Raw genomic sequence first — 12,192 nt, 5'->3', positions numbered from 1 at the left:
CACTGGTGATCGTCGAGGGGACACTGAATAGTGCACGGTACATCCAAATCGTCATCGAACCCATCGTTCTACCATTCCTAGACCGGCAAGGGAACTTGCTGTTCCAACAGGACAATGCACGTCCGCATGTATCCCGTGCCACCCAACGTGCTCTAGAAGGTGTAAGTCAACTACCCTGGCAAGCAAGATCTCCGGATCTGTCCCCCATTGAGCATGTTTGGGACTGGATGAAGCGTCGTCTCACGCGGTCTGCACGTCCAGCACGAACGCTGGTCCAACTGAGGCGCCAGGTGGAAATGGCATGGCAAGCCGTTCCACAGGACTACATCCAGCATCTCTACGATCCTCTCCATGGGAGAATAGCAGCCTGCATTGCTGCGAAAGGTGGATATACACTGTACTAGTGCCGACATTGTGCATGCTCTGTTGCCTGTGTCTATGTGCCTGTGGCTCTGTCAGTGTGATCATGTGATGTATCTGACCCCAGGAATGTGTCAGTAAAGTTTCCCCTTCCTGGGACAATGAATTCACGGTGTTTTTATTTCAATTTCCAGGAGTGTACGTCACAAATTTCCATACTGCACGACAACTTTCTCGCGCATGCATTTTCATAGCTCTAACACAATGTCACATTCTCACTTTACACATGTGCTCCTTGCACTCTCTCAGTCTCTCCAAAACACTAACACAACCAAAACACGAAAAAATAACACTCAACCAAAATATTTTAATTACGTCGTAACTCTGTGGTAATGAAACTAAAAAAAATCCCTGCAAATTAGGTTATTTGAACCTATCCTCTTGGTCGTAGTTTCAATTGATACTATAACTGAATGCAATCCCATCCCTAAGGCCGGTATTACATTATCATATTTCTTTGTCAAAGTTGATATGTCGCATATTTATGTCAAAGAAATTTGATGGTGTAATAGGGAACTTTGTCAAATCTCGCCTGTCGTCAAATAAATACGATCAAATTTAGGGTCTCGCCGTAGATTTGATCATAAAACTCAATCGTCTTCTGTTCACTGCTATGTGAAATGTAACCGCTTCGAGCGTTGGCGTCGCTACAGCTATCTGACGTCTCTGTAGCGTGTTTGTAAACGTGGCCTCAAAGTAGGTTTGTTCCTTCGACTTTTCCTTTTAATAAACTTGCTTCGACTAGGGTGGGGGGTGAGCAAGTGGCACAGTGCATGCTACTAATTGTGTGTTGATGGGCAGCTGAAATATGCTGCAGACGACTTGAAGTCCACAGCCAGAGTTACAGCTACAGCCATCCACCTCTACATCTGGAAACATCCAGGCAACTTCCCAGCAAGCCGGAATAGAGGATGTGGCCACACTCTAAAACCAAAAATTCTTTCTTAGCTTTCGATGCTACTTTGTCTACTTTTGAACTCTGGATGCCACAAGTTAATAAGTGCTTCAACTGTTTCGTGCTTTCTTTTAATTTTGTAGTTGTGGGAAGACTAATTCCATTAATTAAGTTATTCAAAATTAAAAGTAGTTTTTATTGCCCATATAGCGTACTAAACATTCATTTAGCTTTAAATATTCCTCCTTCAGTGGTATATAAATTGCTTCACACGTTTCTGGAATTATTTTGGATAATGTGCAATGCGATATTCGAGTGCTGTGCTGTAAAGTAGAGTAGCTCTCTTATGTGTCGAGAAATCGCAGTGTCGCAGTAGGCCTGTCTTCTGCCCATATGTCATTTCTCAAGAGAGTATTCTGTTTTGTAAAATGAGAAGCTGGCCGCTGTGGCCGAGCGGCCACTGTACTAGTGCCGACATTGTGCATGCTCTGTTGCCTGTGTCTATGTGCCTGTGGTTCTGTCAGTGTGATCATGTGATGTATCTGACCCCAGGAATGTGTCAATAAAGTTTCCCCTTCCTGGGACAATGAATTCACGGTGTTCTTATTTCAATTTCCAGGAGTGTATATCTGTCAACTTTTGTGGTGGTCTGTGAAGCAGTGTCAATGTTTATTGCTAGGCAGAATTTATTGTAATACTTTTGATACGCAGCATTGATAGTTTTGTTTTCTGGTGCGTAAACAAATGATGTTGAAGGTGTCCTGACAGGGGAATATGTGACATACAATTGGCCATGTGAAAAACATGATTCTCAAGATTGATGCCTCAAACATATAACGACTGCCCTTGCGATTTATCTATCGACATGGCAAATGCAAGCTGCGCTGGAAATTATAACCGTTTAAAGCTGAGTGGCATGTCGGTCGGAATCATAGTGATACGTGGAATCAAACTGTCTTAACCTTCGTACTTTCCTTTTAAAATTGTGGCTTCGATTACGTTGTTCTTTAATTTCTTCACCGCAAGCCGGGTGCCATTACAAAGAAGTGGCTGGTTTACCTTTCGCAACATAATGATTGCCGATCCGACTTAATTGCTGATTGGGAGGCGGTAATCCGGGCAAATCCAGCGAATTTAAAAATTCCGTAGGATAGTTGACTACATCATCTTGGTTAGTAACGGAATAAACCGACTTGTATGTCATAAATTTGCCAGGTATCATATTTTGAATCTGAAAATTCATTTCGTTAACATCAAGCCAATATAACACATTCGCTCAACCAAAACTGGTTTGCAACTGTTAAGTGACATTTGCTGTGCGCGAATTGTCAAACACGATGACAGTGAATGTGTCAGACATCTCTCAAGTTTCAAAAAGATCATAGACATTTCGTTTAAAAAATGTATGTATACACACACACACACACACACACACACACACACACACACACACACACATATATATATATATATATATATATATATATATATATAATGTAGACAGTGATGTTCCTCTTGATGGTCCAGTGTGCAAAGTTTCTTCAAGATCGGACTAAAACTGTAGGTTTGTGTAGAAGTGTGTAAGTAAAGTGCCCTCCGCCATGCACCATTGAGATTTTTAGGCAGACAGCGCCCTTCATCCTGCTTTGAATATCAAGTGTGCCAAATTTCATCAATATCGGAATAAAAACGTACAATTTGTCGAATTCCGTTAGGTAAAGTAACCTCTGCCATGCACCCTACGAAATTTTATGTAGACTGTGACCTTCCTCCTGGTTTCAGGGTATAGTGTGCAAAATTTTGTCAAGATTGTATGCAATACAAACACACGGACACAATGAAAACGCCTTTCAGTTTTTCTCAAATTTTCGAATTTTTCGGTCGATTTTCCAAAAATTTTATTTCATAAAAACCTTGTCCTGAGAATTACGAACACAACAAAAAAAATTGCCGAATTGGTCCAGCCGTTCTCGAGTTTTATGCTTATCAACATATTTGGCAATTCATTTTTATTTATATAGATAATAAGCCCGAAATATACGCGTAAAGGAAGAATGTACAATAAAAAGCGATATTTTTGACCTGAAATTAATATATATATATATATATATATATATATATATATATATATATATATATATATATATATAATGTTGGGGTTTGTCTTTTGGTGCTCGGGTAAAATAGAAACTTTTAATTAACGTTCATAATACGACAATGACTCGCGCAGACTAAACGGCTGCGTAGCGCAGCTCAGCAGTAATATGGGCAGGCAAGCAAGTTTCCCGCAGCCTGCCCGGGTTGGGTTGTGCTTGGCTTGGCTGGGAGTGAAGCAGCCTGCCCGTTCTGTTGACAACGCGCGGCGGCCTGCCCGCCTGGCCACCGGGCAAGCATGGGCGGGTTAAAAGCGGAACGTGTACACCACTAATCCCTTCTTCTAGTCAAGTTGTGCCACAAACTTCTCTTCTCCCCAATCCTATTCAATACCTCCTCATTAGTTACGTGATCTACCCACCTTATCTTCAGCATTCTTCTGTAGCACCACATTTCGAAAGCTTCTATTCTCTTCTTGTCCAAACTAGTTATCGTCCATGTCTCACTTCCATACATGGCTACACTCCATACAAATACTTTCAGAAACGACTTCCTGACACCTAAATCTATATTCGATGTTAACAAATTTCTCTTCTTGAGAAACGCTTTCCTTGCCATTGCCAGTCTACATTTTATATCCTCTCTACTTCGACCATCATCGGTTATTTTACTCCCTAAATAGCAAAACTCCTTTACTACTTTAAGTGTCTCATTTCCTAATCTAATTCCCTCAGCATCACCTGACTTAATTTGACTACATTCCATTATCCTCGTTTTGCTTTTGTTGATGTTCATCTTATATCCTCCTTTCAAGACACTGTCCATTCCGTTCAACTGTTCTTCCAAGTCCTTTGCTGTCTCTGACAGAATTACAATGTCATCGGCGAACCTCAAAGTTTTTACTTCTTCTCCATGAATTTTAATACCTACTCCGAATTTTTCTTTTGTTTCCTTTACTGCTTGCTCAATATACAGATTGAATAACATCGGGGAGAGGCTACAACCCTGTCTCACTCCTTTCCCAACCACTGCTTCCCTTTCATGCCCCTCGACTCTTATAACTGCCATCTGGTTTCTGTACAAATTGTAAATAGCCTTTCGCTCCCTGTATTTTACCCCTGCCACCTTCAGAATTTGAAAGAGAGTATTCCAGTCAACATTGTCAAAAGCTTTCTCTAAGTCTACAAATGCTAGAAACGTAGGTTTGCCTTTCCTTAATCTTTCTTCTAAGATAAGTCGTAAGGTCAGTATTGCCTCACGTGTTCCAACATTTCTACGGAATCCAAACTGATCTTCCCCGAGATCGGCTTCTACCAGTTTTTCCATTCGTCTGTAAAGAATTCGCGTTAGTATTTTGCAGCTGTGACTTGTTAAACTGATTGTTCGGTAATTTTCACATCTGTCAACACCTGCTTTCTTTGGGATTGGAATTATTATATTCTTCTTGAAGTCTGAGGGTATTTCGCCTGTCTCATACATCGTGCTCACCAGATGGTAGAGTTTTGTCATGACTGGCTCTCCCGAGGCCATCAGTAGTTCTAATGGAATGTTGTCTACTCCCGGGGCCTTGTTTTGACTCAGGTCTTTCAGTGCTCTGTCGAACTCTTCACGCAGTATCTTATCTCCCATTTCATCTTCATCTACATCCTCTTCCATTTCCATAATATTGTCCTCAAGTACATCGCCCTTGTATAAACCCTCTATATACTCCTTCCACCTTTCTGCTTTCCCTTCTTTGCTTAGAACTGGGTTGCCATCTGAGCTCTTGATATTCATACAAGTGGTTCTCTTCTCTCCAAATGTCTCTTTAATTTTCCTGTAGGCAGTATCTATCTTACCCTTAGTGAGACAAGCCTCTACATCCTTACATTTGTCCTCTAGCCATCCCTGCTTAGCCATTTTGCACTTCCTGTCAATCTCATTTTTGAGACGTCTGTATTCCTTTTTGTCTGCTTCATTTACTGCACTTTTGTATTTTCTCCTTTCATCAATTAAATTCAATATTTCTTCTGTTACCCAAAGATTTCTATTAGCCCTCGTCTTTTTACCTACTTGATCCTCTGCTGCCTTCACTATTTCATCCCTCAGAGCTACCCATTCTTCTTCTACTGTATTTCTTTCCCCCATTCCTGTCAATTGTTCCCTTATGCTCTCCCTGAAACTCTCTACAACCTCTGGTTCTTTCAGTTTATCCAGGTCCCATCTCCTTAAATTCCCACCTTTCTGCAGTTTCTTCAGTTTCAATCTGCAGTTCATAACCAATAGATTGTGGTCAGAATCCACATCTGCCCCAGGAAATGTCTTACAATTTAAAACCTGGTTCCTAAATCTCTGTCTGACCATTATATAATCTATCTGATACCTACTAGTATCTCCAGGATTCTTCCAGGTATACAACCTTCTTTTATGATTCTTGAACCAAGTGTTGGCTATGATTAAGTTATGCTCTGTGCAAAATTCTACAAGGCGGCTTCCTCTTTCATTCCTTCCCCCCAATCCATATTCACCTACTATGTTTCCTTCTCTCCCTTTTCCTACTGACGAATTCCAGTCACCCATGACTATTAAATTTTCGTCTCCTTTCACTACCTGAATAATTTCTTTTATCTCGTCATACATTTCATCTATTTCTTCATCATCTGCAGAGGTAGTTGGCATATAAACTTGTACTACTGTAGTAGGCATGGGCTTTGTGTCTATCTTGGCCACAATAATGCGTTCACTATGCTGTTTGTAGTAGCTAACCCGCACTCCTATTTTTTTATTCATTATTAAACCTACTCCTGCATTACCCCTATTACAGGACAATCAACATAATAATACAGATGCTTTACATGTAACATATTAACAAAATCCGACATTATTGTCCTTTCTAATTGCTGTTTGAATCCATCATGTTTCTTATTAATGCTAGATAAACTTTCATTCATTTTTACACCACATACTTTTGAAGGACGGCTTCCAAAACGTAGTGCTCTCTGAAAAAGACTTTTAGTCCATTTCACTGTTTCCAGTACAGTGAAACCTATATTTACCCTGTTGAAAGTAATTTATAGACATCAATATTTGTCATCTTTTATGTTATAACTTGATTCTTTAATTTTTGAAGTGCAATACAATGTCCAGGAGTACTTTTGAAAGTAAGGATACATCAGGATGAAAATTTTACTAATGGAGGCTTTAAAGTTAACATAATGTAAGAAACACATACACTAGATTTGTATCTGCAGAGGCACGTCAACGCTGTTAAACAACGCTGTCAGCATAAGATATGGAATTGGCCGACGGTGGCTTGACAACAAGCTGAGGAACTGAACCCTGCAAGTGGAAATCAAAACTTACTGTTTGATTCAGTCTATGGGGAGGCAGAAAGTCCGAAATTGTGTAGAGATGTACACAGGATTAAACACAACAGACATCTGGTGCAGGTGGCTGATGACCGAGCACACAGAAAATGCATACGGCTCAAGGTGCCACGCGGGGTCTGTGGTTCTTGGATTGGATTGGATTGTTTGGGGGAAGAGACCAAACAGCGAGGTCATCGGTCTCATCGGATTCGGGAAAGATGGGGAAGGAAGTCGGCCGTGCCCTTTCAAAGGAACTATCCCAGCATTTGCCTGGAGTGATTTAGGGAAATCACAGAAAACCTAAACCAGGATGGCTGGACGCGGGATTGAGCCATCGTCCTCCCAAATGTGAGTCCAGCATCTGTTGTTGTTGAACTTCTATCAGCAAGTCTGCCCATGCCACAAGTCATATTTGCCTCCCATGGCAGCTGTCCACACAATTCTGCCACAATAATTACACCAGCTTATCTGCCTGCATCGCAATGTCTGCTGACGAGGATACTAAATCCCTCTCCACTGAAAAGTTCACATAACACTGAAAATGGCCTGGCTTTGGCCACCACCTCCTCTGCAGAATCTGGAAGAGCGGCAGAGACCCAGTCAGTGGACCAGCCACCAATGCAGACAATGCCGATGCTGCCAGAGCAGTAGAAGGGCAAGGAGGTCGAGGCAACAGTCGATCTAGTGGCAATGGCGGATGGGAGGGCAAATCCGATGGCTAAGGGAGAGAGGAGGCACAAGAGGATGGCATGTCGAAGTCCATGGACTCTACATTGGGAGGCACAGGAACAAGCCTCGCTGGGGCCCTACACCTCAGGTGAGGTGGGGGGGGGGGGGGGGGGGATGGGGGAGGAGGGGCAGTGAAGGGTTCAAGGGGGCAGCAATGGGAAAGCACACTGCTGCAATTGTGAATGACATTGTGACTAACCATACCACCTGGCTGACTGGAAGACCATGTTGTGATAACCTATGTGCAGACATAACTGATTTGCATGACCCCTCACCTGCTCTCAACTGACATCCACCACAAACAGCCACCAACCTTTGTCACCCACGATGACACTCAGCAGCTCTCCTTGCTGCTGGACTAAGACCTGCTCCAAACAGCAATCCCAGGGGAAAATACAATGAGCCATGGGTGGTCTGGAGTATGCAACTTCAGATGCTACAAATCCACGAGACTCCGTGACTGGTGGCCTTGCAAATATGCTGCTGGACTGCACATATTGATTGCTATTGACCGCTAGATAAGGGAATCAGTGGCTTGTGGTTGTTGATAAGGGGGAACTGTGCACCATATAAGAAAACATGAAACTTTTTAATTCAAAAAAATAGTAGTGAGTGCCTCCTTTTTGACCTGTGAATAATTATGCTATGCTGCAGAAAGCATATTTGATGGATAAGCAACAGTCTGCTCAGTACCATCTTGGTTGTGATGAGGCAAAACTGTACCAGTGCCATACTGGGACATGTCACATGCCAGGAATTAAGGGTTTAACCAGTGTAAAAGAAGCTAAACAGGGAGCAAAGCACAAACACTGCTTGAATGACTGAAAAACTCATTGAAAATCCACAGACCAGACAAACTTAACATCCTATGTGTGAAGCCAGTTAAGAGGGTGGCAGATACTTGCAGCCTTGGGAATGAACTTAGCATAATACAAAATCTTGCCCAAAACAGACCGGAGCTCTTTCAGTTTCTTGGTAGCGGGCAGATTGACGGCAGCTTTGATGTGTTTGTCCATAGCAATGACACCCTAAGCACAAGCACCCTAAGCACAAGCACAAGCATGAGATTCCAAAAGGCAAGTGAGTAAACTGGTAAAGTCCACGGAGAGTGCTGAGTTCCAAGAAAGCTCAAGAACCAATGGAAACTACAAGTATGTATTGTGAATGTAACTTGTGTAAAATAATGGTCCATACAGAAACTTCACCAACTCCTTTGGCAGAAGAATTGCACATGATTCTGTGACACACTGCGCAATGACCATCTGTCTAAAATCACCACAAAGATGCATGGCATTACTAGGCTTCTGAATCACCATCAAAGGGGTGGCCTATCGACTGAACGAAACAGGAGAAATGAGGTCCTGATCCTGCCAACATTGCAATGCAGTCTCTATCTTGTTGTGCATGGAGAAGGGAATGGGTCGGGGGCCACAAAATTTAAGCACTGCTGACAGCGTAAGAGAAATGTGGACCTCAAAATTTTTGGACCAGCCCAATGTATTCTTGAACAGCTGGTTGTTTCACTGTAGTGATGATGATGATGATGAGGCCCATACTCCTTTACAGAGCTTAGGGGAGCGACACAGGAGACCCATGCCGCAAGGTCCTTGTGGAGGTGGTTTGCCATTGCCTTCCTCCGACCATAATGGGGATGAATGATGATGATGAAGACGACACAACAACACCCAGTTATCTCGAGGCAGGAAAAATCCCTGACCTCGCTGGGAATCAAACCCGGGACCCCGTGCTGGGGAAGCAAGAACGCTACCGTGAGACCATGAGCTGCGGACTTGACTGTAGTTGTTGTTGTTGTTGTTGTGGTCTTCAGTCCTGAGACTGGTTTGATGCAGCTCTCCATGCTACTATATCCTGTGCAATTTTCTTCATCTCCCAGTACCTACTGCAACCTACATCCTTCTGAATCTGCTTAGTGTATTCATCTCTTGGTCTCCCTCTACAATTTTTACCCTCCACGCTGCCCTCCAATGCTAAATTTGTGATCCCTTGATGCCTCAAAACATGTCCTACCAACCGATCCCTTCTTCTAGTCAAGTTGTGCCACAAACTTCTCTTCTCCCCAATCCTATTCAATACCTCCTCATTAGTTACGTGATCTACCCACCTTATCTTCAGCATTCTTCTGTAGCACCACATTTCGAGAGCTTCTATTCTCTTCTTGTCCATACTAGTTATCGTCCATGTTTCACTTCCATACATGGCTACACTCCATACAAATACTTTCAGAAACGACTTCCTGACACTTAAATCTATACTCTATGTTAACAAATTTCTTTGACTGTAGTAAGGAGCCCAAATCCAGAAAAGGAACCGATTGAGACAAATGGACTATGTCAACTATCTGGAAGCAAAAAACAGAAAATGCTTCTACCTCAAAAATATTTTTCTGGAGATTCAGGCACTGAACCGACCACCAAAGGAGGCAACAATCAATTGACCATTATAATTTAAGTTACCATTGCACATTCTTACATGATTTACTATACAACACATCCTGATATAATGGCTGCTGAACACCAGACAGCCCAAGAGCCTGTGCGTATCTAAGTTAATGAGGCTGAGTATCACTCTAGCGTCTATCTGAAATTCAATCATGTGCCTATTCACTACCAACATCAGCAAAATACACAGAGAGACCTGTGTGGGATGTTGTAGACAGTGAAAACACAGGGGCATCTGATGACTGATGGCTCAGCAACTGTCACAAACCAATGTTCAATGGCCCATCAGATGGCGTACCTCACACATGGCCTCCACATGCGGGCAATCATGCAAAACATGTACCAAAAGATAATCGGAGCAGGACTGCTGGTTCACTCAATGAGCACAAGGCAAGCAACATCACGGATCTTACACTTTGGGAGAGAATTATGACAAGTCAATGGATGCAAACCCACCAAACTCGACACTGCTTACAGACAGCACTATGATAACTTTGAACCAGAATCATCAACAGCATCAATACATGGTAACCTGGCTACAGGGAAGGCCACCTGGGGCAAATGGGGCTGTTTACCATGTTTACCTAATTGTGCCACCAGCCAATTGTTGGATAGGTCATCCCTTGCCACTGCTGTAAGCTTATATGGTTCCGCAATCTGGACAAAGTTGAAATAGCGAGTCTGCAAATAAGGCAACATATTTGGGGCACTTTTAAGTGACACTTGCATACAGACTCTCTGCAAATTGGTGATCCAGGCCACATATGACTGTTCGAGACCATTGTAGTGCGGGTTAAACTGCAACCAAGACACCAACACACAGGTCTGATGTCCGAAAGCAACCAATAAAATTTGTCAAAGAGGAGTTTCTTGGGATCAGTGGAGGGCTTCAAATTTTGCACATCATCATACAACACCACGCTGTGGCACAATAATATGGCAGTTTTGTTGACTGGATTGATGATATGCCCCACCTAGCAGTGCAGCAAGAACCAGTGGAGCTAATTTTCCCATTTGTCCATAGACTTGTTGAAACTGGCAAACAGTGTTCGACATGAGCAAGCAAACTGCACATCAGCTGCCTGGCCCACCACCTGCATTCTGGTTTAGCAGTGCCTGCATCTGCTCATGCTACTGCTGCTGTTCCTTCTGTAGGTACAACTGTATCTGCCAGTATTGTATAAATTCCATGCCCATAGTGGCACACAGTTAATATTATGAAAGAGGAAGAAAAAAGTAGAAGCATTACATGTGTAAAAATGTCCTTCGTTGCCACTTCAGCACTTGTACAAGTCTGCGAATGCCACTCAGCAATACTGTCAGCAATGGTACTAAACAGGCCGAGAGTTACTCGACAACAAGCAAGGAAACAGCACCCCCCAAGAGGAAATGAATATTTGCCATCTGAGTCAATCTATGGGGAAATAGGAAGTCTGTAATCATATAAATGTATGCACAAGGATAAACACAACACATGGCTGGTACGGATGGCCGATGACTTAGCACACGGAAGTGGCAACTGGCCTGAGGCACAAGGCGAGATCCACGGTTATTAACTCTGTGTTAGAACTGCCCCATCTGGTTTACTGTCACCTGCAGGTAAACACTTCCACCGGAGGGTCTGCCCACACCACATGTTGCATGCACCCACTATGGCACTTGTCCACACAATTCCACTGCAATAACCATGCCAGCTCATCTGCCTCCAGTGCAGTGTCAACTGGCAGGGACAGCAACCACAATGCAAAATCAAGAAAACTACATATGTTTCAGATTTGTATTAATTCAAATGACTAACAATCAATTTCTTTTTCGTATCAAATACTTATCAATCCCACAGACAATGATAAGTTTTAATTATTACAGTCAGTTAAGAGTAACATTTAAATTGAAAAATTTGGGGCAGTCCTGAGAACAATGGTATTCAGTTTTTCAAAATCAAGTAGCAATCAATAAAAATATTCTTGATTTATGTCTGGACTATTTTAATACTATTATGCAGAACTACTACGAATTACAGCCCTAAAAATGTCAAAGCAGAGTATGTGTAACAACCAGAAGGACATATAAATGAATAATGTGTACTGGAAGTATCACATAACAGTTTGCAATTGATTACAAAGTCAGTGTGAAGAAAGAGAGAGGGAGGGAGGGAGGGAGGGAGGGAAGAGAGAGAGAGAGAGAGAGAGAGAGAGAGAGAGAGAGAGAGAGAATGTCTGGAATGCAATGTTCTTCCTAAGCTGTATGG

At 42.5% G+C, this 12,192-nt stretch overlaps 1 protein-coding gene across 1 annotated transcript in view; it reads right to left on the bottom strand.

Moving 5' to 3' along the window:
• The window catches only part of LOC126101079 (CUE domain-containing protein 2), a 109,135-nt gene that overhangs the window by 16,729 nt on the left and 80,214 nt on the right, over positions 1-12,192 (bottom strand). The gene's annotated exons all lie outside the window — the stretch shown is intronic.

Source organism: Schistocerca cancellata, chromosome 9 (assembly GCF_023864275.1).
Source record: "Schistocerca cancellata isolate TAMUIC-IGC-003103 chromosome 9, iqSchCanc2.1, whole genome shotgun sequence".
In the NCBI taxonomy this organism is placed as follows: Eukaryota; Metazoa; Arthropoda; class Insecta; order Orthoptera; family Acrididae; genus Schistocerca; species Schistocerca cancellata.
This window is presented reverse-complemented; position numbering and strand designations above follow the sequence as displayed.